Source organism: Lytechinus variegatus, chromosome 14 (genome assembly GCF_018143015.1).
Source record: "Lytechinus variegatus isolate NC3 chromosome 14, Lvar_3.0, whole genome shotgun sequence".
Classification (NCBI taxonomy): Eukaryota; Metazoa; Echinodermata; class Echinoidea; order Temnopleuroida; family Toxopneustidae; genus Lytechinus; species Lytechinus variegatus.
In genome coordinates, this window is record NC_054753.1 from 29,314,080 (window position 1) to 29,339,927 (window position 25,848).

At 37.8% G+C, this 25,848-nt stretch overlaps 1 non-coding gene across 1 annotated transcript; it reads right to left on the bottom strand.

The window, feature by feature from the left end:
- Positions 1-1,646: 1,646 nt before the first annotated feature.
- Positions 1,647-1,718, bottom strand: TRNAE-UUC. Its single transcript has one exon. It is a non-coding gene; the product is annotated as a tRNA-Glu (tRNA).
- Between the last annotated feature and the right edge of the window lie 24,130 nt (positions 1,719-25,848).

Genomic DNA, 25,848 nt, shown 5'->3' on the forward strand with positions numbered 1-25,848 from the left:
TCATCTTGGTTTGAGAATTTTTAAATCGGCTGCTCACAAACTTAAACAATACCTTTAATGGAAAATTTGATGAAAAAATTGAATAAGAAAATAGCAATAGAGGTGTATCAGCAATTATAGACATGCTGACTATGGGTTGAGAAAATTGATTTATGCGCTAAAAATAAAAGGCTTGGCCTTGTTTCTTGATTCAATTTCTGGCATATGCGTGAAAGAAAAGAAAAACACAAAAAGGTGTTTATTCTGGATCAGGTCCCCTTTTAACACGGATTATGAACGTATGTTTTTACATCAGTGCAAATCTGTCCTTCCGCCCTTCTTCATCAGATGACCAGCTGAAATATAAAATAAAAATAGCCATACGAAGAAGAAAGATCATCTTAAAGGTGTGATATGCTTCATAAGTAACTTATTAACGAACAATGTTATGCAAAGTTACTATTTACTAGAACAATCAGTCAAGAAGAAATTATAAAAATAACCACAGTTAACTTACGAAATATCTATCTAAGTAAATCAAATTATCAGTTTGTCAATCTGAAATCATTCAATTTCCATTCGTGCAAAGTCTTAATAACTAACTCTTTAATCTCCATGTTTACACAAAGGAAATTTTTTTTATTTTTTATTCGACCTGTATGCTGGAATTAGTTACCGAAATATATGGAAATATATATTTCTGTGACCCTCGTGTTATCAATAAAAAAGATAAACCTCGAAGAAAAAAAAAACTATGAAACAGGTGACTTTACCTTTAAAGCAGTTGTTGCACCTGTGTTCCGACAACTTTTTTGCATTTTCTTTTTTTAAATTAAAAAATCTATAGAACCTGCTCTACTTTAGTAAAGACAAATATTCGTGTGAGTACGCACGTGCTAGAAAGATGAAGGAACATGTTAGAGATGGGAGGAGGAAAGTAAAGAGAAATACCGAACCTCAAAGCCTACTGACAAACATTGGCATACGGGAGAATAACTAAAGCAAAATTGGGCCAAAAGTTAGGACAATGTTATCACAGGTTTGTGTCACATTGGTGCGAAGTTTGTTCTTCGAAAAAGCGATTGAAAGTGGGATGCATGCCGGGATAGGTAGGAAAGGTTAGTCTTTCTTACAAGACTTTGGAACCTGGGGACAAAATAAAGTTCGTTTGTGTATTATGTCGAATTGCTTTCTTGTTTTAGATTCTACTCTTTCATATAAAAAATATCATAAATACTATGACAAAACCCCAATTTCGTCCTTCATACAAATCATAATCGAACAAAAGTATTAGTGGAATTCTAAATCAAAAGTTTTGATTTAAATAGAATAGTGAAATGTGATAACGGAATATTACGTATATAGGCCTATTATTTTATGAGATACTAATCCCCTGACATTAATTAATTACGTAAATAATGTCTTTACGTACAGTATTGTGGTCAATGAATATGATGTATTTAATTATAGGTAAGGCATGATCCTTATTACCAGGTCCCTCGGAGAGGACCTTAAGCCGTTGGTCCCCTGGTTGCTTGCTCACAGGCATTCGTGCTTGCTTAGCAGTCAGGTAAAGAACCTCGGTATGAACCTCGGTATAATAACCTCGGTATTATGATTTCGTTTGGGCAACATGAGAAGAAAAAAAGTTTTCAAGAAAAGATTGTCTCCCGTGCCGGGAATCGAACCCGGGCCGCGTGGGTGAAAACCACGAATCCTAACCACTAGACCACATGGGAATAACACGTACCTTTCGGTTGGAAATACTGTGTCAATTGTATTATGACATGTAGTATGTTGTTCAGACGATGCAGACAGACATTATTCTATTCATTTTACACTAAGAAGCGCCTTCTCATTTACGCGCTTAAAATAATGAGAAAAAATGCATCGCGGTAAGGAACGGTCCGTGAACTCAAAATCCCGAATGTTCCACATTCAGACACTGCGTTGCCCCTTGTTGAATTTCATTATTCACGAATGAATGCCGGGAAGAAAATATTCGAAAATTATTTCTTATCTCCTCTTACTCAGAAAATGCATCAATTTTCCACCGAGCCTCATTGCCTCAAGTCATCGTTGGTCAATCACAATTATGCCTTTTCCGACATATGAATTATGTCTGCGCGGGCAAGACCATTTTTTAATCAAGATTTCTCCATACAACTTGACACTAAACTGTTAGGTTTAAACTTCGCTTAAGCCCAAAACAATCAGGAAACAAAGACTGTCAGATCGAGGTAACCAACCCTTCGGATTACTATTCATCTCTCACACCTATCTCTTTGGCGAGTAAACTGATTAGGCTGGGTATACATGTCTTGAGGACAATGCAGAGCCGAAGACAATACTCCCAAAGACCGCACACTTCTTTCACGCACCGGCTGAAGGGTGACGAAGATGGGAGTTTTTAGGTTTATTGGAGAAGGGGTTATTAGAATCATCCATCCATGCGGGGTAATAGATTCATCTTTTGAAGAAGATGAGCGGCGAAACTTCAAAGGGAAGGTCAGATTTTGGTAGACGGGTGAAGTTCCAGGTTGAAGTGCTTCCAGGTGCGGGGTGGACTTGCAGGAGACAACATTTACAAGACTAGCAGAATGCAAGTGTACAAACCGAAGAGAAACTACTCTTGACAAAGTAGGGGTATGCGAAAGTTAATGAAATGTGTAATCGTGGCATGTCGAGTGCGACAACTCGACCAGCAGGTGTGATTAGCAAATATTTGAGTAAAAGGTGATTTTGTAATCACTTTTTTAAACATTATCATGATAGTTGTACAAACACAAGGTGGGTTCAGGCGGGAATGGTGGGGGGGGGGGAGATGAGAGACTGCAATAACGAGAACAAGGGAAGAATAGCGAGATTTTTCGGGGGGGGGGGGCTGTTGATGATGTGAAAGGACTAGGTTTGGAAGGAGTATTGCAGAGAAAAAAATGGAAGTAGTTGTGACCAGCGCTCCTTAAAATGTAGAAGTAAAGGGGGCAGTTTACGCTGGCTGTGCTATATATGCCTATGATCATGGAGATGCGCTTCGCGCTCCGCACTCTCGCAAATTAATACTGCAGTTATTAGCAAAGAACAAATAATATACATGTAAGGGCATGTCAAATCATAAAAAAAACACTCTTGGTCATTCTCGTCCTCATCCTGTAGAAGAAGTTGTCCCCGTCTTTTATAAATAGCGCACCAAATTGTCGAATTCCTAGTTTAGAATGCAAAAAAATATCTTCGGGAAAAGCTCGAACATCAAGCTCAATCAGTCAATCACATTATCACTGAATAATAGGGGCACAACAATCAATAATAATTTCATGACTTATAGAGGGAGTATAGAGACAATCGGGATTTTCTCGGCTTGCTTTCTCCATTCGTCTTTCTCTAATATGGCCAGGATTTAAAGAAACACATCATTTGAGGGCGGGGGAAGGGGGGTGTAATCAATATTTTTTTTTACAGCATATCGTTATCCAAATGGGGCATGTACCTGTATGTGACTCTAATGGGTCACACTGCAAAATAAGAAAGAAAGTTTGGGTTTTGGCCACTCTTAGCAGAAATGACGATGAAACGGGAAATGATGGAGAAGGTTTTGGGGTGGTTGGGGTTGTCGGGTTTGAGGGCGGGTCGGGCGGGGGTCAGAGGAGAAAGTTCGGAGCCAACCACAGTGCCCGGGGTCGGCGTGGGAGCGTGAGAAAGCGAAGAGGCGCTGGAAAATGAGAGTTCGAAGCGACATATAGCGTCATCAATTACGATCATTAGCAAGCCCCCCGGGATGCCCTACGAAATGTGACATAAAATATTGCTTTTTTTTCTTCGCCCCGACGATCGTCGAAGGTAACTTGTCGGTTCGCACAGCTCTCGAGAGGCTTTTAGAGGTCTCTGATTGGGTACGTTCACATTTATTAGCGTGATATAAATAAATATAAATGTGATGTTATAACAACTTGTTCGAGGAGCCTTGTATACGGAAATGGGGATGTGGTGACATTCATATAGTTGCATGGGCGGAAATCTCTCCCCAAAGGTAGGGGGACCGGGGGCGAAAATTTTGTCAAGCCAAAAAAAAAATTAAGCTTATCACCCAAATGTAAGGTCATTTTGTAAAAATAAAAAGGTTATCACTTTCAAAAGGGAGGGGGCACACTTGGGAAAAATAGTTTTTTGTTTCTAATCATTTTTTTTTATTATGGCTCTTTAAGCTGGGGGACGCGAGCCGTTTTTTATTACATCATAAGAAACACATTTGATATTGTGCCCCCCCTTTACAAATGGTAGGTGGGACGCGTCCCCCTGCCCCCGGGATTTCCGCCCATGTATAGTTGGCGCGGTTACTGGGGACTGGGCACCTACCTCCCCCCCCCCCCCCCTCCACATCGATGGGAAAGAGAAATATTGTATAATACAGTGAAGAAATGAAGATAACCAGGGCTCAGTAACACGAAGTTTGGCGATTATTCGCTACATGACCTATCAAGACCTTCGTTGTATACGTATTTTGCTCAGAATACTGACTGGGATCCAATCAGAACCGTTCTTTCAAATTAACGATTAATCGCAAATCTTTGCGTTACGGAGCCCTGATCGTAATTGGAGATCAGTCTACATATACTAGTCTCACTACATGAAACATATATGCGTACGTTCTCGCACTTTTTAATATCTTACATGTCTCAAGAAAAAAGGGCTGGGCCGAAAACCGAAATGTTTCGACACATCAACGATATTTCTTCTTGAGGTGGATCGGTTTCCAAAGTCGGTTAACTTACCATGAAAAAAACATAATCGGGATTTTAATCTTATTTCACGCTTATAAAACAAAAGTGGGGGCTCGTGCACCCCAGCCCCAAGCTATATACACGGCCCCTCTGTGACATGTGCATGGTAAAAAAAAATAATGCAGGGCGTCCATGCCCATCCCACGCTATAGCTACGAATATTTTAATTTCATATCAGCCCATACAAATAAAATAAATAATGAAGAATGGCAATAGTAATATTTAAAAAAAATAAATCAGGGTGTTAAATATATATTATCTGCCTCCTCCATTTCCATCCTGTTATGTAATAATCTTGAATATAATCTTTGTACAGGGATACTTGAAATATGTTTTGTTATTATTTTGTAGGTCAATATACGTACAACACAAACTGTAATTGTTGAAAATGGAAAGAAACGAAATGAAATGAAATGTTTTATTCATTTTCCCTGAAAACGCAAGTTTTGTTTTGTTTTGTCGTAGAAGTGTTGCCTGAATAATGTTTGAGTAATCACAGGAAAAAAATGCAGTAGAAAATTAGAGATCTGTTCACAATTGTTTTTCAAAATTTTTGAAAGGTAAAACAAAATGTATCACAGACACACAGCAATCGTATTCTCAAGATAAATTTTCTTATTGACAATTTTGTTCGGAGCCACGAACCAACACGGAATTGGAAATCGGTTCGGTATCATTCCACTGATACACTTTGAGAAGAAACAAAATATCAATAAAACATAAAAATCATGTTCTTTTAAATGGTAACCAATTAGTTATACACCTGAGCTGAGCCACGGGTGACTGACTCGGTCAGGTATACGCCTGCATTACCGCTATGAATCAGTCTATAACGACATAACAGTGCCACAATTTACGACCAATTGAATCTTCATTTAGCAACGAAATTGTACACAATATAACCATTATCGTATATCATTCATCAGACAGTGTGCGACTTCAAAATATGCCGTTTTATCATGAAGAACTTGGATCCGATACAAAAATAAGTGAATATGATAAAGAAGTGAGCCACGATTTTATTCGAAACAATGATAAGGCACCTGCAATCATGGTTAGTCTGCAGGCAAAGACCCTGATTGAAACTTTGATCAACAAGTGTGTCTCCACGCAAAGACTAGCCACGTATAACACAGAACACAAGGCATGAGTAGGCTGCACATTCAGACCCTTGACTCGAGTGAAGGGTTTGCACAACAGACTAAATCATGGTAATGCGTTTGAAAATTCTAAGAAAAGAAATGCCAGTATTTTTCAGGGGAGTACATTGTAGAGTGTAGACGTAGCCTAAATCGTACTATTCGAAAAGAAATCATTTTAAGAAATGCATTTTTCTCAGAAAACTGATTTTACTTGTGCATTCAAAAGATCACCAGACTAGTCATTTCATTACCCATTTCTCAAAAAAATAATAATTTAGTTCTCATTAACCATTGAAAATTGATAATTTATTGAAATTTTATTGCATGACGTATGGGGCTGCTACTCGCATATGACGTCACAAATTCAATTTAGAACTCTTAATAAGAGTTCTAAATTGAATTTGTGACGTCATATGCGAGTAGCAGCCCCATATAATATATTTTTTGATGGAGTTTGGTCAAACCTTCATCAATAATTGTGTTGTCATTATTAAGTTTTGCTTTTATTGAAACATTGTCATTGAAAACAGGTAATGTTGCGAAAGCATATCTATGATTTAAGATGGATTTTAAGCGTTCTCTCTAATGTTGACACTTCGAATGAGAATACATGTAACCATGGCAACATATTTCGAATTGTGAACGATGAGGGCGGATGAGCGAGTCCGCTCTCCAAACAAAAGTAAAATAGCGCCATCTGTCAGATAAACCCCGTAGAAGGAGAAAAGTAATTTTGTTTTCGGTACAACAACAAAAATATCGTCTTTGCTCCTGGTTACGACTGTAAACTAGGAAGAGTGAAATACAGAGGGAATTGGGTAGAGAGAGGGGGGGGGGAGAGTGAGATAGAGTGTCTGTGAGGGGATGGATGAGTGGATGTGCCATGAGGATGAATCTGGGAGTTTGTAAACCCGGATAAATACAGAATAGTGATGGCGTGTCTCGTGCCATTTACACCAGCACAATAAAAAATGATATCACACTTCATATATCCAAGATTAGTTCTTCAACGTATTAGATGTTGTTTATGTTGTTATTCGGGAGTGTACAAGAGCTCTAGTATCTGATTTTGAAAAGTTATCTCGATATCGAAACCGTGATATATCCACTCGGAACGCATCATGATCCCAGGTCTGCTTTTATTTCCCAGGGGCCAACATCGAACTTGGATGTCACGTGACAATACATCCGGGGTGCTATGATTCTGGGCAGACAAAGGAACGGGGGTAAAAAAAAGATACGTGTGCCAAAATATCGCATGCTTCCAATGTTTTATAAAAAAAAACTTATACAACCAGTTACTTGCGTGTTCGATGTTGTTGCTGGTGCAGGGGCCGTGGAACGGTTTTCAAAGTGGGGGTTTACAATGCAAAACATCACAATCATGATAATTTTTACGTGTTTGTACACTGTGTTGGAAAAAAGTGGGGGCTGAAGCCCCCCGCCTCCATCCCCCCCCCCGCTTCCACAGCCCCTGTGGTGCTTTGTTGTTGTTATTATCACTATTATTATTATTATTTATTTTACCAAATCATGATACAACCATAAATGACATTTATACATGGTAAAATACAGAAGAAGCAGTGCTGCATGATAGTCAGGGATGATAAAAGCACAATAAATAGTTGTTGCTCGGAAGCATTGTCACCCCCACATGTAGTACTGCGTACAAATATCAACTTAGAAAAATTAAACTAATGTAGTTCAATGGAGCGTTGAGCGTTGTGGCCCAGTGGATAAGTCTTCTGACTTTGAAACAGAGGGTCGTGGGTTCGAATCCAGGCCATGGTGTAGTTTCCTTCAGTAAGAAATTTATCCACATTGTGCTGCACTCGACCCAGGTGAGGTGAATGGGTACCCGGCAGAATTAATTCCTTGAATTCATGAGCACTGAAAGGCAGCTCGAGCTAAAGCCAGGGTAATAGTGATAATAACAACACGCCTCGTAATAGAATATTTCTAGATAGATGGCGCTATATAAATGCCTATTATTATTATCATTATTAATGTTTAGCGAAATTTCTATAAAAGAATACTGAAATGCATTAGCTGATTGATGTTTGACATATAACTGGAGAATGATTGAAAGTAACAATTGGAAATAATTATTAAGGTGGTCTACTGGTCATAAGACTGGTGAAAAAAATGATACGTATTGTATTACTATTCTGATCAAATCTAGCAGTATAGAGATAAACACAGGAATTAATTAAGCAATTATTTCTATTCTCAGAAGCCCAAACAAAAATGAAATTAAAATCTATCTTACAATGAAGGATTGTTTTTGAGTAATGAGGATTGGTGCATCATGCCGCGATCCGATTCTTTCATTAAAGTCTATTATTTGTTTATTTCTCTGATAATTCCGCCATTCACAATTATATCATAGAATTAGAATATCCTTCGTCAAAGAATTATAATAAACATGACGAAATAAAGTGATAATTTTTAAGTGATTTTTCCCGGTATGTCTCATTTGTATAGTTTGTCCCAAATTGACATTCCCATATATGTTATATTTCTATACCATCCCCCTTCCTCGAAACGCCCACGTCTATGACCCCCATCCCCCCATTGCCCCCATCTCCCATGCATGTTTGCCATGTTTTGTGTCCCGTAATCTCACATTCACATCGTGGGAAAGTGGTGTCGACTCGCTACTAATCAAAATACCAATGCATTACTCGGATGCTCTTGGGACGATGCTCGTCTCCTTGCGAGCGAGACTTTCCCAAGCCCCGACCTTTGTGACGTTTCGCTTCCTGTCGTAGGCTGATTGTGTCCAGGCATTGACGTATAATTTTCTTTGACATGTAATGACACCTCATGATCTGAGATGGTGTTTTAAAAAGAGAGCATAACAAAAACACAAAGAAGAAAATGAAAATCAAAGGACGTCCGCGAGATCAGCATTAAAGGGGAAGTTCACCCTGACAAAAAATTTATTGTAAACATAGCAGAAAAAATAATAAAAAATATTGCCGAAGGTTTGAGAAAAATTCATCAAATAATTAAAAAGTTATTAGAATTTCAATTATTTGATTTGTGACGTCATATGCGAGCAGCATTCCTACATAGCGAATGGTAAAAAATCAATGAAATGTCATTTTCTCAGAAAATTGAAAATGGTTTTCACTGTAACTTTTGTATATCAATAGACAAATCTTTTCACACCCGATCATGAAAAGAAAATAAAATTAAGTCATCAGGAGCCATACAAAATTTGAATTTCATACATTTTATATTACATAACACATGGGGCAGCTGCTCGTTTATGACGTCAAAAATCCAGAATTTTAAACTCTAATAACTTTCTTACTCTTTAACGGATTTTCCTCAAACCTTCACCAATAATTTTTACGATTTTTTCTGCTATTTTTCCAACAAAGTTTTCTTCAGGGTGAACTTCCCCTTTAAAGCATGTTCGTAGGCCTTCCACGAAATTATCTTCTCTATCTGACTAATTTCTAATTTCTTCTAGTCACCTCATTTGACTTCGAAATCAAAGCTCGTTTCTTTGAATAAGAATTCAAAATAATTTCAAACCTGCAACACGGAGCTTCAAGGTGGAAATCGTCGAGAAAATTTACACCCCTCCCAGAATAAATCTAGATACCGCAGATTCCAGACTTTTAATTATAAAATTATTAATTTATTTAAATCATAAACTTCTGAAGTTCCCGGATAAAGTTTTGGCATTCTGTATCTGTTGTTGAGCTGATTCTTGAATGACCGGTATGTCAGGACGACGTAAAATCCCAAACAGTGAAAGTGTCGCGTGCCCATTTTGCGTTCTATCTTTCCCTCGCACGACAACGGCGCGCGACCAAACAAAATTGGCGGGAGAGTGTAAGCTGTCAAAACCCCTCTAAAGTCATCAACATCATTGGAGTCGTTTGGCGAATGAATCCAGGAATGAATTCTACATTACGCTAGAACGACTCCGAGAAATGCGGGTGAGAAGGATATCTTATCTTCCAGTTTCATCACCGTATAAAATAGGACGGAAACGAGAGATGACGAAACGAAGAGTTTCAAGTACTTACATTCCTAACAGATATTTTTTTAAGTCGTAGAACGGGGCGGGGTTTGATTAGATTTAGATTTGATGTGGCGATAAGAGGGGAAGTTAATTGCTATTCATGACAGACAAATATATCAGCCGTGCTCCTTAATTTGTGATTTGTCTTAGGTTCAATAAATCTTTCTCTCAATAAACACGTCGCCCGTATTTTCGGCGGTGTCGTCGAATCGGCAACGACCCCGGAAATTTTCCTTCGGATTTGGAACTTTTATAAAGGCCATAAAAATCATATATGTTTGCAAAAAATATTGCTTAATGTCATATTGGAGGAAGTATCAGAATGTCGTGATAAATAAACGAACGGCCTCTTCTCCCTTCACTATTCCGATCTCTATCTCCCCAATTTCTCAGCCCCCCCTTCCAACCCCCTCCCCATTGGTCTCTGTCTCCGTAATCATCTAGACATTCAATGAGTAACTGTTCTTTCTCAACTCATGTTATCTCTAATCTCATGTCATCACTCATCGCGAACCCACTGCGGCCATGACACCTTCGCGCTACCAGAGCTCCGCCGCGGTTCTCACGCTCCCTCCCGCTTGCTGCCTGTCGGCTAGCTCGTCTGTTTGCTTATCAATTTTCTGATTATTACTTTTCACCCCTGTTCGCGGTTTATTTTTTTGAGCGGGAAAATTTCACCCCTCCCGTCATCTGCCAAGGAAACCTGGGGAAATTTATTTTATTTTGGGCTATCATTTCCTAAATCACATCGAGTGTCGGCACTTTATCTATTTTTCCATTCAGTCATCCATTTATTCAGCCTTACAGGCATGAACCTGTTTGATAATTCATTAAATTCATATTTACATAAGTAACAAATCATAGATTTGTTAATTAAGTATGTTAATCATTTAATTATTTCATTTAGGTTTATGTATGCTTACTTTGTCCATGTTAGGTCCACCATGGTTGAACCAGAAGTGTGCCACGGTCCTATAACTTATCAAGCGCATTTGTATCCTTTTGCATTGGAATTTCAAAGCTTTTGAACTTCAACTTGATTTCTTCATGTTGATTACTGTACCAATTTCCTCATCCATTCATAGTACACGGAACTGTGATGAAATTCTAATAATTCTAAGTAACATTAAAAATGGACTTATTGAAATGCATGGCTGTTTCTCCATCTTTAAGGTTGTTGATATCATTCGTTTTCTTTAAAATCAATCATATTCACCAAACTTCTTTTGTTTTTATGATGCGTTATATTTTACGTCTTTGTGTTTGTTTTTGAAATAATATAAAGAGTGACGAATATGCGAAAAACTATATAGCTAAGCACTGTATAAGAAATGCAATAAAATATTTTCAAAAAGTATCTTTAGTGTCATAAGTTATGCAAAAATGTCGGTCGCAACAACAACGACAACGACGAAGGTGTCGAAACAAGCATACCTACATGATGGACAGCAATGCAATTGATTTTACTATTCAGACGTCCAGTCCGTTTGACCCCCTGCGATGTTTGAAAAAGACATTCATAGGTCCATCTCACGTCCCTGCACCAACGAACCCGATTTCAAACCGACAGATAAAAAATGTAATAAAAGAGTTGCGATTGATCCGATCAGCCACAACTATGGAAGGCCAACAACGTCAACATATAAAATACAACATATTTGTTCATTTATTTCTAGATATGATTGTATATTCATGGAGCTATTAAAGCTCCATGGTACACTGTAAAAAGTGCGGTGTTGAAACTGACACCAATTGGTGTTAATAGAGGGCCACACCCTGAGGTGTTAAAATTACACCCTAGAGATTAAACATAACACCAAAGAGTGTAAATGTAACAACAAAAGATGTTGTAATAACACCTATAGGTGTAAAACTAACACCGCCGATTTAACACCGGTGTAAAATAACTGGTGTGGTCCTCTATGTACACCGGTTAACACCACAGTTTTTGTTGTGTAGGTATTTTATTGCATGGAGATTCGGTGTGATTCTCTTTATGTACTGAGGAGATTGTGCCAATTTCATGTAGAAAAAAATATGGTATGGATGGAGGTCCATGCAGTTGAGATTGATTGGATCAAACGTAACTCTTTGTAAGACGGGAACTTGGACTGAAATTGTTTTCGTCAGTGTGACTGCAGTTCGACAGTTTTGTCGTCGGACTCGTCCAATTAACACGTGACTCAACTCGTAGGGGGGTAACCCGGCACGACACGAGTCTCTTGTTGACGGCTTTCCCGCATGCTCCCCTGACGTCTTGCTCGTGACACCTAAACTACAGGCCTAACACACTACGAGCCAATCAGTGTACGAGTCTACGTGAATCATACGGCGACGACTAAACACGAATGGCCCACGATTAATTGTTGAACCGTTACACGGCTCCATGGTTGAACTATGAAAAGACTGGAATGTCGTGGACCTTCAGGGCCTATATTGTACACCGTGTTGACGTTCGTGGAACATTTATTATGACCCCCAGTCTGTCTCATGATCATACGAATCGCAAGTCGTAAGACGTATAGCATACACAAACAAACGCGCTCTCGATTCTGTAGATCTTTGTGGCTCTAGTTGTGAATCGAGATTACGTCGTGGGATGTTTCACTCGTGGCCTTTGAATGAAAAAAAAAACCTTGAGCTAATTAATTCTCGGAACAGAGAGCTGCATCAGACCATGGACCTATCACAAAAGGTCCATGATCAGACTCTAAATATTTGATTGGATAAACCATCTTTGGTCCTCTTTGTATAAACGATCCTTATTCCACTCCCCGAAAGAAAAATATGGGACAAATCTGCGTCTTTTTGGATGCCAGAAAGCCCTCAATCATTTTGAGGACAACCAATTCAATTATCCATAGGGGACTAATTACCAGTGCGCTCGGTCGCACGCCTCGATACCTAAACATGTGGGATAGGGTGTCCAATAAAAAACGATATCGGAGGAACATTTTACCCTGTGGAGATCTCATTTCTGAAAAGTTACATGAGATATTGGTAATAAGTAATTTAGGAAAGGAAGCATCAATATGGCCTATTGTTACATAGAAAATCTATTAAGAAAATACTAGAAAATTTAGCCAATGGTCGTTTTAAAAGTTAAAATTCGGTTTTAAAAAGTTGCCGTATTCAGAGAGTTACCAAAGCAAGGAACACCCAACTTGTGAACAGCACTCTGCTCACCAATAATGAGTCTACAAGAGAAAGGTATCTGATAGAAAAATAGTACAAAATATAGTATTCGATCATCACACGGGCAAAACAGCCACGAGTAATTCGGATTGAAACGATGAACACTCGGAAACTATTTGAATAAACTCCCACGAGTCATCCACCCCATTGTCCTATAACTCCTTGGTCGTAGTATGACTCGTGATTAATCGTGTTTGGTTCATGATCTGCGACATCATCATCACCAAGAGTACCTGAATGTCTAAGAGTCTGGTAGGTAAACACAAGGAGCTTGTTTGAAACACATTTTAAAACAAAAACGTCGCCGAGGGTATATGTAAATTTTGTCTGTTTTTATTTCGAAAACTTTCTTTTCCCCTTTAAAAAAAGGAAACCCTCAGAGAAGTAGTAGGCTCCATCTTTTTTTTTTCTTTAGACACCGTTCCAAGATACCAATTTGCTGGGAGAGAGCGTGGGAAATGGTAGGTTCCTTCCCTAACCCCTGGGGTGCAAACTACCAACTCAAATGATCTACCTGCTCCCATCTTTACCCGATCGTCAATCTATCACGTCACAGCTGCACTGCGGCTCAACCATGGGATTACACAGGGGTAACATACTAAACCCCCACATTTCATGAAGGGGTAATACAGTGACCCCTTCATCTCGTCACCCATGCACAGACAAGACATATCAAAAGAGCAAGACGCTATGTGTTTGTAAATGTATTCAACATTATGGTGTAAATTTCCTTCTTGACATTTAAAAAAAAGTAATAATTTATCCTTTATTAGTTGACCCATGATTTTAAACAACAAGCGACACATAATAATTATGGACCGTAGTAAACACCGAATGACTTCTACCACACAAATGGGATTTAGGCTCCGTTTCTTAGAACTCCCACTTCCCTGGTTACATGAAACTCAGCGACTGATCGTGGGCTGATCTGTAAGATTGATTAGACTGATTATTGTGTTTGATCAAGCGTAGAATTCAGCCTTACGATCAATCGCAAAGTTTTATGTAACGAGACCCTGACTGGTTTTACCCGTTCAATGCCGAGATGCTTGGAGAGATCGGACAATAAAAAGACAGATAAGAAATATGGACATTTCATCTTGCTTTCCCTGCATGCACAGCAAAAACTGTGGTGTTAACCGGTGTACATATAGGACCACACCATTTATTTTACACCGGTGTTAAATTGGTGGTGTTAGTTTTACACCTATAGGTGTTATTACAACACCTAAGGTTGTTACATTTACACTCTTTGGTGTTATGTTCAATCTCTAGGGTGTTATTTTAACACCTCAGGGTGTGGTCCTCTATTAACACCAATTGGTGTCAGTTTTAACACCACACTTTTAGTGTGTGCAAGCAGTCTTGCGAGATGATATGAAATGAAACATATAACAACCGTGCCAAAGTTGTTTTGATTTTAATAAACATACCGACAAGAGTGCTAGAATCAGTCATCACCTGGATCGCGCGAAACATGAGCGGTAGAAAGTCGTAAAGCCGCAGCGGCCCCGGTCAAACAAATAAACAGAAATAGTTTGTAATTTTGTATGATATAATGGGAAGCAAGTTACAATTTCAATTTTTTCCCAATTTTATTTCATGTCTCTTTACAGTCAAATCTCAACCTTCAACGATTGGAGAGTGGGGAGGGAGGGAGGGGGGCTGGGCTGGTACTTTGCTTGTATTCTCTTTATTAAAGGAAAATAATAAACTGGACAAACAATTATCGAACAAATATCGGAGAATTTAGCATGTTTATGTAAAAAAAACCCCTTTGACTATCTCGCTCGCAGTTTTTTTTTTTTAGAAAGCGCGACATCTTTAATAAGTTGAGACCCTCACAAAAACCTTCACCATTTCGAAAAAACAACTGATTTGTGTACAAGCCCCCCCCCCCCCCCCCATCCATGCATACGCACACTTCCTGGCTCCCACGCTCAAAAGGCACGAACTTGACTTGATCTTGAGACAAGCCCTTTGGGTATTGATGTCGATTTTATCCTTCATTTAGCGAGTCGTTTCCCATAAAATCGACTCTCAGACCTTATTTTATTTTCCCGACTCTATCGAGACGAAGAAAAAAAATCAACCAAAGTGATAAAAATAAAGTGTGTTGACATCTCTAGCAAAAAAAATGTTTTGTAATTTCCATTTGATATTTTTGTCATGCCGCTGATTTTATTTATGTATTTATTTTTTGTTCTTGCTCTGTATTGACCGCTTCCATGATTGGCGTTCTATAGGTGCCACGCGCGTACAACATTCCCCATAGACTTGTGTGTTAAAATGGCACTCTTCAAAAAATGCAAAAATCAATAATTAGAGGAACCATAATGTTTGAAATGAAATTAGAGGAACTATAATGTTTGAAATGAAATTAGAGGAACTATAATGTTTGAAATGAAATAATAGGAACTATATAGTCAATAGGATATATCTGACAAGAAAAGGTTATCGTAGCCAGCTCATTGTGTGAAAAGCTTTGCATTTGTTCAGTTTTTATGTTTCCGTCAATATGATTTCTTTTTCTCTTTTTCTTTCCTGTAATACATGCATGTACGCATATAGTAAGTCGACTATAATTTCTTCTTTTCCAAGGGGGATCCACAATTTTACAAGCTTTGCTTTTTAGTGGATCCCCCTCATTTCCATTTCCATATCCATTTATGCTCTATATTATACTGTGTTTTTTTTTTACGAAGTAAGAATGCCCTTCTGTAAAATTGTATTTGATTTATATTGTTTTATATTACTTTGTATTATGTTTTGAATGGAAATGAAATAAAAGAATTGAATTGAATTGAATTGAATTATAAAAATAAATTCCCATTTATGAAGAAAACTATGACGGGATAGTCATCAGCTGAAACAGTAAAATATCCCTATTTTTTCCGCCAGTCAAAAATAAATTCAATGTTATATATCTTCCCGATGTGGGCAAAGGAAGTTCAATAGGGTTAACTCTTTCTATCCAATATTGGATAAATTTTTACTCAGTGTTTTTAGAGTGCACATCACTCCCAAAATTGAGATAAATATGATAAATTTGTCGAATAGATCTTTGACTTGGGCTTCGTAGGTGTACTCAGGTGAAAACTTTCTGGTCTATTGATACTCATTTTTGGGAGAGTATCTCTGGTCAATTCTGATTGGTCAATCTGCTGATTGGCGCGTGGGGAGGACTCGGGCATGAGGGCATGCGACACCGCTTTGAAGACCTCCTGTGTGCCCCGAGGCTGTCTGGCTCCGGCGCCAATACCCAGCCCCTATCACCACCTGAAGATAATGTTTAATAACTTTCCAAACAATCCATAATCTCGTCAAAGTAACGTCAACACCAAACCACGATTGTTTGTCAGGGGTGGCGTAATTAGTAACACGAGATATGACTCAGCCGAGTTTATTTGGGGATTAACACTTTGTTTTATAGGATGTCTGGGATCGAATCCCGGGCTGTCATTCATTTTCTCTCTTACTACTTGGCCTCCAACAAATTTATCAGTTGATTTAGGCATGGACCCTACCATGATTTAGGTTTGTTGTTTGGGGACGGGAAGGGGGGGTCGCGAAGGTCTTCATGCTTCTTGGCGCCATCCACTTCGATTCGGACGAATATCATTATCAAACAGGATATGAAAATATTCCTATTGGAATCATATTATATGACATCTTCACAATAGATACCGGAAAGGTGATACATATGTCCTACTTCAATTCGTGCCTAAAATTGATAGTCTATTGAATCAGGTCCAATTAATTAATGCATGGTGCCAGAAGAATACAATTCCCAGAGAATAAATTTAGTAATAAGTGTTTTGGTGCATCGAATCAATGATAGTATATCGTGATAGAATCATCACATGAAATGCATCTCCTAATTCGTAAACAACGACGTCGGAATCAATCCAGCTCGAGCAAGTTTGGGATACGAATTATTTATAGGTGAAATTCACCTTGACGATAAGTTGGTTTTAACGAAAGCAGAACAATCACAGAAAATATTCGGCAGAGATTTGACGAAATCCGACAGAAAATGACATAGGGCATTTTCAAGAAAGTTTTTGCTTTTAGTAAAAGCAGTGTATCGATCTTGCAGCTAAAAACGGAACTGCAGACGTTCTTGATGAGCTGGCCGCATCAAGAACTTTACTTACACGATTGACAACTGACATAGCAACAACCCTAGCTCATTGCGTGCTTATTTGAATATTTTTAATAACTTCTTTGCCTTTGTACATGAAATATTTTTCAATTCGCTAGTGACTTTCCGAGACTTATTTAAATCGAAATATCTGTTAATTTGCATGATTCCTGCGGTGAAACTTGGCTGAAAGTTTTATCATTCTTTATGTTATTAGGTTCTTTTTTTGGGGGGGGGGTGTTATCCAGCCAATCTATCGTAAATAATGCAATTTCTGTTGATTAATAATAAAAACATAAAAATGTCTGTGATTTGAGACTAACGTTTGTACTTGCTTCCCCATACATGTCATGTGAAGAGTCATGAAGCTTTATCTATTGAAATCTAGAATCGTTTTATCTCTATTATTCAATAATTTGCTTCAAGGCATGGTTTAGATATGATAAATCACGGACGACAATCGTATTCAAACGTTCGTGGCAATAATTTGAGTTTTGTATCATTCGGCCGCTAGGGTACAGAGATGAGAAACTCGTTTATGGAGATTCCAACAATAAGAACAGAGGTCAAAGACCGCCGAAATTCAATAAATCAAAATAAAATAATCAATTTTAGATGTTTTCTGGCTCCTTCTAATGGAAGTTATCAAGTAGAGAGAAATTGCAATTTTAATAAGGCCATTAAAACCTGTTCACAGGCACTTCAGTATCTCTTTTTATTATTATTCCGCGGCAAATTATATTCTAAGTATGTCATTAACCTTATACTGATGATATTTTAATCGTCTTCATCAGACTTCTATGCAATGAGAGTACTATGATTCTAAACTCATTAAATCCAACAAAAGGAACGCTTATTTGGAAAGATGATTTTGACGTTTTTATGTATCTGTCTGACAGACATTCCCGACGGAGCATTAAATTTTGACAGATAATCAACTGGAGTCCAATGCAGTTTAGTTATTTAAACGTTATTAAATACGAAATGAATGAAGAACGGGGTTTCTTAATTGCTTTTCAAACTTAACCCTTTTTCGACTATACCAATTGTCCGTGTACTGACCATGCCCTTTTAAAAGTACATTTATATTGATATGAAAATGGATTGATAGATTATTTTGTATTTGTTGATGGAGGATTTTGATGTTCAAAATTTAGTAAATTTAGACTTTCATGAGGCGTAATTTATGATGCGGAAAATTGAAAGATCGACATAACCTACAGACTATCTGTCGTGATAGAATTCATGCTTATCTTTCATGCTTAACTTTGAAATAGATTCTCAGAAATATTTTCACACAGAAAACAACCTGTATTACGATTTCTTGTAATATTTTTTTTTCAGCTAGGAAATTGATAAGTTATATTACAAAGGAAAATTAAGAGACGGTCGAAGATTTATCTATTTTCATCATCTTTGTAACAACAGCCAAGCAGCAACAATGAAATGAACAAATAGTCTAAATTAATATTTAAAAAGTCTACAAACATATAGGGAAATGTTTGAAAGTAGGATAAGTGGAAATTTAGAATTTTCATAGTGCAGCGCGATGCAGAGTACGATGCGCATTATTTTTTTAAACATTAGGCTTTCAGAAAAAAAAATCGCAGTCAAATTTTACACAGCAAAAACTGTGGTGTTAACCGGTGTACATAGAGGACCACACCAGTTCTTTAACACCGGTGTTAAATTGGTGGTGTTAGTTTTACACCTATAGGTGTTATTACAACACGTTTGGTTGTTACATTTACACTCTAGGGTGTAATTTTAACACCTTAGTGTGTGGTCTTCTATTAACACCAATTGGTGTCAGTTTTAACACTACAGTTTTTACAGTGTAGGATATTGAAAATGATCTTTCCTGTCCATTCAATTTAAATAACCTTTATTTTCTTCAATTTTAACAAAATAGCATTTTCAACATGATACAGAATCATTTTCATTAAAGAATACCATCCCCCCACTCTCTCTCTCTCTTTCATATTTCTTACTGTTCGCTGTTTATATATACACAACTCATCATTATCCCTGTGTTATTGACCTAAAAAAAAGTTTGCATGTACCCACAACAAAGTCAATCAATTTCATGAAAAGATTCGATGATTGTGGGAGCGTGCTATCCCGGAAAATCCAGGATTACATCTTTGGTAACATTTGAATATAAAGTACAGCCTGATCAACAGATAGAGGGGAAGATACTGATAACAATAATGGGTTGATTTATCAGGTGTATTTAATCAAGGAGCTTGGAACCAGGTGTACTTAATCAAAGGATAGAGGGGTGGGATGCGAACTCGCCAAGTGCCAAAGGAAATAATGGAACATTGGGATGATGGTAGAGAAGACAAATCCGATTCAAGATGAAATATGTAGCAGCTTGTTGGTATATCTTTACAAATCGTAATCCTCGAGAACAAATGAATGAAACGCGTTTATAAAACTTATAAACTTAACATTAGTCACCAAGTGAAAAAATATCACTAAGAAAAACGGTCGTTTTGGGAATAGCTCTATGGTTATGTAGTCCAGGATAGGCCCCATAGAAAATTGACCAAACCTCGTTTTTTTATATATACAATATTTTTTTATGGTTTCTTGTCAATTCGAGGGTACTGATTACGAATCTGGTTGATGGCACTCGTGTAACCTTGATCATATTCCGCAAATTGGCAAAATCCAATATGGCCGCCAAAATATGCAAATTACCCATGAAACTCATAAAATTGTCCACACATTGACTGTGAAATGCATGAAATTGTATGGCAGGGGAGAAATACAATCTCAGAAAATAATTTTTGACGAAATGTTTATTTTCCTGATATTCAAAATGGCCGCCATAGGTCATTGTATACCTTATTATCTGCAATATGAATATGAATGTTCGAAAATCGGAAAGTTTGAATATGCCATTCATATTGTTCTTTTTATACAAAAAACTCATATGTTTATATCATTCCATGTTAAGACATAATTCAAATTTAATGATGATTCAAATTAAACCAGGAAGCTGAGACGCCCCCCCCCCCCCAAAAAAAAAGGTTTCACATACTCCAATGGAGGTGCAGTTGCAGAGTGGTCTATGATTATGTACTGAAAGGATCGAAACATGCACGTCGGGGGTTCGAACCACGGCCCATGGGCAAAAAGTACTTATTATGGAATAACCACAAATGCTTACACATATAAAAGTAAATATTCCAATATTTCGCAACCATTTAATCGTTTCAATTTGAATTGTCAATAAAGGTCACTATATCCGGTCATTACCATAATGCCTTGCGCGTATGAACGGTCATGTTGTTATTGATAGCTGCAGGCGCAGGGTGGCCATGTACGCAGATCATCCAGCTCGGTCGGATTTCCCGCCCAAAGTTTTTGAGAATAATCCAACTTCCAGACGACTAATAAATGAAGTCCGGCGCCTTTAAGACTTGACTTTGTTGAAGGGGTGACTAAATCATGTCAACATCATGGCGGGATTTGAATCGGTGACCTGACAGGTAATCTTCGTCGAGGTAGATCATCGGTCACAAAGTCATATTTAAAAAAAAAATATGTCCACCCCAGAAAAATGTTTATTTGAATAAATGGAGAAAAATCATACATGTCTGAAGAAAAAACAAAATTAGATGAATTAAGAAAATTATTATATTGTAGAATTTGTCTATTTTCACAAAAACACTGTTCTCTGAAAAACAAGGGTGACATGCAAACGAGAATAAATATCAGACACTCACTATTTCGCTTGAATTTTAGGCATATTCCATGGAATATGGATGAATTATTTTTTAGATTATCATTTGATAATAATTAAGAAGCTCTTGACAGAGGCGTGATATGTTGCAATAATGAAGAATCTATAATGTATGGAAGCTTAAAAGTGCCACCGAGATGTTGAGATAATTATCTCGGGAAGTCGACATCTTGATAGCAAAAGATAAGATGACGAGATCCTGGATCTCATCATGTTGACATCTTTTAGAAGAGATGATGAGATGACGAGATCCTGGATCTCATCATGTCAACATCTTTTAGAAGAGATGTTGAGATGACGAGATCCTGGATCTCATCATGTCAACATCTTTTAGAAGAGATGTTGAGATGACGAGATCCTGGATCTCATCATGTCGACATCTTTTAGAAGAGATGATGAGATGACAAGATCCCGGATCTCATCATGTCAACATCTTTTAGAAGAGATGTTGAGATGACAAGATCCCGGATCTCATCATGTTGACATCTTGTAAAAAAGATGATGAGATGATGAGATGATCTTGTCATCTCAACATCTCTTCTTAAGATGTTGACATGATGAGATCCAGGATCTTGTCATCTCATCATCTCTTCTACAAGATGTCAACATGATGAGATCCAGGATCTTGTCATCTCATCATCTCTTCTACAAGATGTCAACATGATGAGATCCGGGATCTTGTCATCTCATCATCTCTTCCAAAAGATGTCAACATGATGAGATCCAGGATCTTGTCATCTCATCATCTCTTCTAAAAGATGTCAACATGATGAGATCCGGGATCTTGTCATCTCAACATCTCTTCTAAAAGATGTTGACATGATGAGATCCGGGATCTTGTCATCTCATCATCTCTTCTAAAAGATGTCGACATGATGAGATCCAGGATCTCGTCATCTTATCTTTTGCTATCAAGATGTCGACTTCCCGAGATAATTATCTCAACATCTCGGTGGCACTATTAAGCTTCCATAATAATGTTCACGATGAAGTCAAACCAGAAGAAAATGTAAAATATTTCATATAAAACATTACAAAAGAAGTGTGTGTGTGTGTGCGATGATGATGTGTGTGTGTGACACCATCGTTGCCTCATTTGAATACCGACCGTGTGAAGTACATGATTAGTTTCTATCCAATTTTAATGGAAATTTGTAGCGTTTTCCATATTTCCTTTTTTTTTCTTTTTATTCACATCAACTTGGTTTGAGACTTAAAAATTGGTGGAAGTCATCATATTTCAAATTCACCATGAATACAGATTCTTAAGCTATACCCAAAACTTCTTGCACGATTTAAATTTACATTTAGTTACAGAAAACACCTTCTAAATCGATTCGGTCGCTTTGCTCTCTCGCATATACGTATTATATATTTTTGCTCTTATAGGCTATATGTCCATAGTATTTATACCTGGATCCTTCCTCCCCTCCCCCCGACGATGACGAATAGCACACAAACACTACGATCCCTTGACCGTATTAACTGGTTTTAAATCCCTCCTAATGTACCTTACCTGGGGGCCCGATTTCAAAATCATGGCGTTATTTTCTCGCCCACGGGACAATATGCCTTGTTTCAACATTGAACCGGACGATGAGGTCCTTAAACACCAATGACCAGCCCTCGACGGACAAAAGAAATTCACCATGGTGAATTGTTTTTACGACAAAGCCCTTTTGTCAACGGACTAACTGCTGCCTGCACTGATGGTATGGCGTGGGACCGCGTGATCGGACTTAAAAGTTAATTAATGAATAATTTTATTTTCCCGCCCTATTCGTGTGAAAACAACGCGGTGTACAAGTGGTATAATGTTGCCTCGGGTCAAATACGGTCTCGTGTACTACATCATGATCGATGCTATCAATGCTTATATAAAGCCAAATTTGGTGACATATTGGTCAGCATATGATATACATTTTTTTTAATCACAGTATATAGTAGTGTTCAGACCTGGAAAAGTGATATTTTACACACTTTTTAAAATCATGAACAGGGTGCGTGTATTACTAAACAATTAATTCGAGCGCGAAGCGCGAGCTTAAATTTCTGATATCCTGATCTGAAAAGATGTTAACCGTATAGGCATTTATGAAAAATGTAAACGCGAAGTGCAGAAAAAATATCATCCAGACTTGAAACGAGACTCAAGCACATTTATGATCATTTCGTGATCTCACTAGACAAATCAGTAAAGTTCAAAGCAAGAGCAGAACTATTTTGTGTATAGACTTTAAACGGCATAGGTAGTTTTCTCTTGAACGATGATAATCTCAGACATTGTTATCACGAGCGGAATTTTTGTATTTGTCGATTCTTTTCCTCTTTTTTCAATTTTCTTTCTCCTTTTTCGCGCCACCAATGGGGGGCACTTCTCCCACTGGATCCACTTATGCACAAAATCAGGCAAAACGCTACTCGTGGACTAGGACTTCGTTGATTCGTAATAATAATAATACCAACACGCTTATATAGCGCATATCACTGCCAAATGCGTCCCTATGCGCTTCATTGGATATTATTACCCTGGCTTTAGCCCCGCAGCCTTTTACAGCGCGGTGGCATTTCAAGGAATAAATACCTGCCAGGTACCCACTTACCTCACCTGGGTCGAGTGCAGCACAACGTGGACGAATTTCTTGCTGAAGGAAATTACGCCATGGTTGGGATTCGAACCCACGACCCTCTGTTTCAAAGACCGAAGACTAATCCACTGGGCCACAACGCTCCACGACTAGTTGTTTGTATGTGTTTATCATTATACTGCTGTGATGGTCAGGAATCATGCCTCTCTCGTTTCTTCCACCCTCCCCCCTCTTTGTTGAATAAAATTGGGAATACCTATTACCCTGCATCTCTTACTCGCACAATCGCTAAACGAAAAAAGTCGCATAGTTCGGCAAAACTATCGACGCCGCTCCAAACTTTTCAGCCACTACACACTGACTGACACAAGAGGGCGATGTCCAATTATCTTCATTTTTGTCTCGGCCGAGCTATTCCACTCGAGCCACGCGAGCTCTCGTGGAGTTTGGCAACCAGCCACTGTTGTTCAGTGCGTTATCATTCAAACTTTGTGCATCTTTGTTCTCCTTAAGACATTTATTTTCCGCAGCTTTGTTACCTTCTTCTTCAACACGCTCAAAGAAAAATGTGATATTGAGAAGCAAAAAAAAAAACCTACAAAAGATTTTTGCCTCCACATCAGGGGTGAATCATCCTAACATTCCAATCTAAGAGGCCGTTCTAGTTATTAAAATTGCAAACCTTATTTTCATTCCACTACTTGATATTTTTCTCAACAACATTGTTCTGGGGGTTTGAAGGAGAGAGAGTTATTCACACACGGCATGACTTCTTCATCTATTTCCCCACCTCTTTTTTTATAAGCTGCGCATCGGAATGAAATTTACAACCATTACCTGCCTGGCGTTACCCGAGCCCTCAATACGTGATGGTATTCGATCTGGTATTAACAAGGCTTTCCCACGGTTTAACTACGTAATCTGTTGACAACGGTGCTTGACTTTTAATACCACCCCGTTTTGTTTGTTCTGGGGCATTATTAGGCTTTTTAAGAAATATGGGTAACTGTAAAAATGTGATTCTGTCCAATCTTATTAGTAAATTAGACCAACATACGGCAAGTGCAATTTTAAAATCTCAATAATCTTATCTTAGTATAATTAGGGAGTGACAGAGTTACATGGAGATTATTTTTATGATTAAATTTGCAATTCAATGTACAACTGCGGAAAAAAATGATGGGTAAAAATTACTATCTTCGAGAATTGTGATATTATGAACACATTGTAACTTGTGCATTACGTAATGGACATGATTCCAGCGTCCCACTGATATGACTGACCAAAACTAAAAAAAACTTTTCATTTATCACAATTAGTAAAATCTTTCATCGAACTAATCCTCTCATTTGCAGCTTTACCATTAGTATAGAAATCAAAGTTGATCCAAATAGTAAAATAACGTGATTTCCTAAACGAGGTATTGTTTGAAGCTTGAAGCCATATATGACCTAATAGCTTATCCGCGGTCTACGTGTAGCCCTCGCCTCCCTTGTTTGATTTTCCCATGGATTTTAGCCGGTGATAAGAAGTCAACAAATACCTTAGGCAAACAAGTCATCAAGTTATTTCGAGTCTTTCAAGAAGACAAAATGCTCTTTCATCATTTCTGCTCCTTTTACTGAAACCATATAATTATTAGTTTAAAGAGAGGGTTTATAGGCATACAGGTATTATAGCATACCTATTTCTCAACGATGCAGTTATCACGATTCGTTTAAGGTGCGGGATATAGGAATTGTCGAGGTCATTTTTTAATTTCAGATTCTACGTTTCACTTTTACATATCTCTCAGATTTCACCTTTTCGGTTAAATTATGATACAAAACTAAATGATATTGGTGGTGTACAGGTCCTGTCGAAAAGTAGTAGTTCATCTTAATTCCTATGTAATTGCGCCATATGTTAATTTTTATACCATATCTCTCTCTCTTTCTTGCATGCTCTCTCACTCTGATATGAAGTTAACATATTATTTTGATGAATTTTGATTTTCATTTGTATTTTGTTATCACCTTTGAATTCTGAAACCATACCTTGACAGGCGTAAATTAATCATACTTAATGAAAACGGAACTAGATAGTCGGCTTCGTATTTTTACCCTTTTTCTCCTCAATTTTAAACAATAATTCCCGAAAAATACCCCGTGCCCTTTCACATTTTAAGAGTATTAGCTAGTTGGGAAATGTTGTTTACGACTGATGTGACAATGGAAAATAATAGAT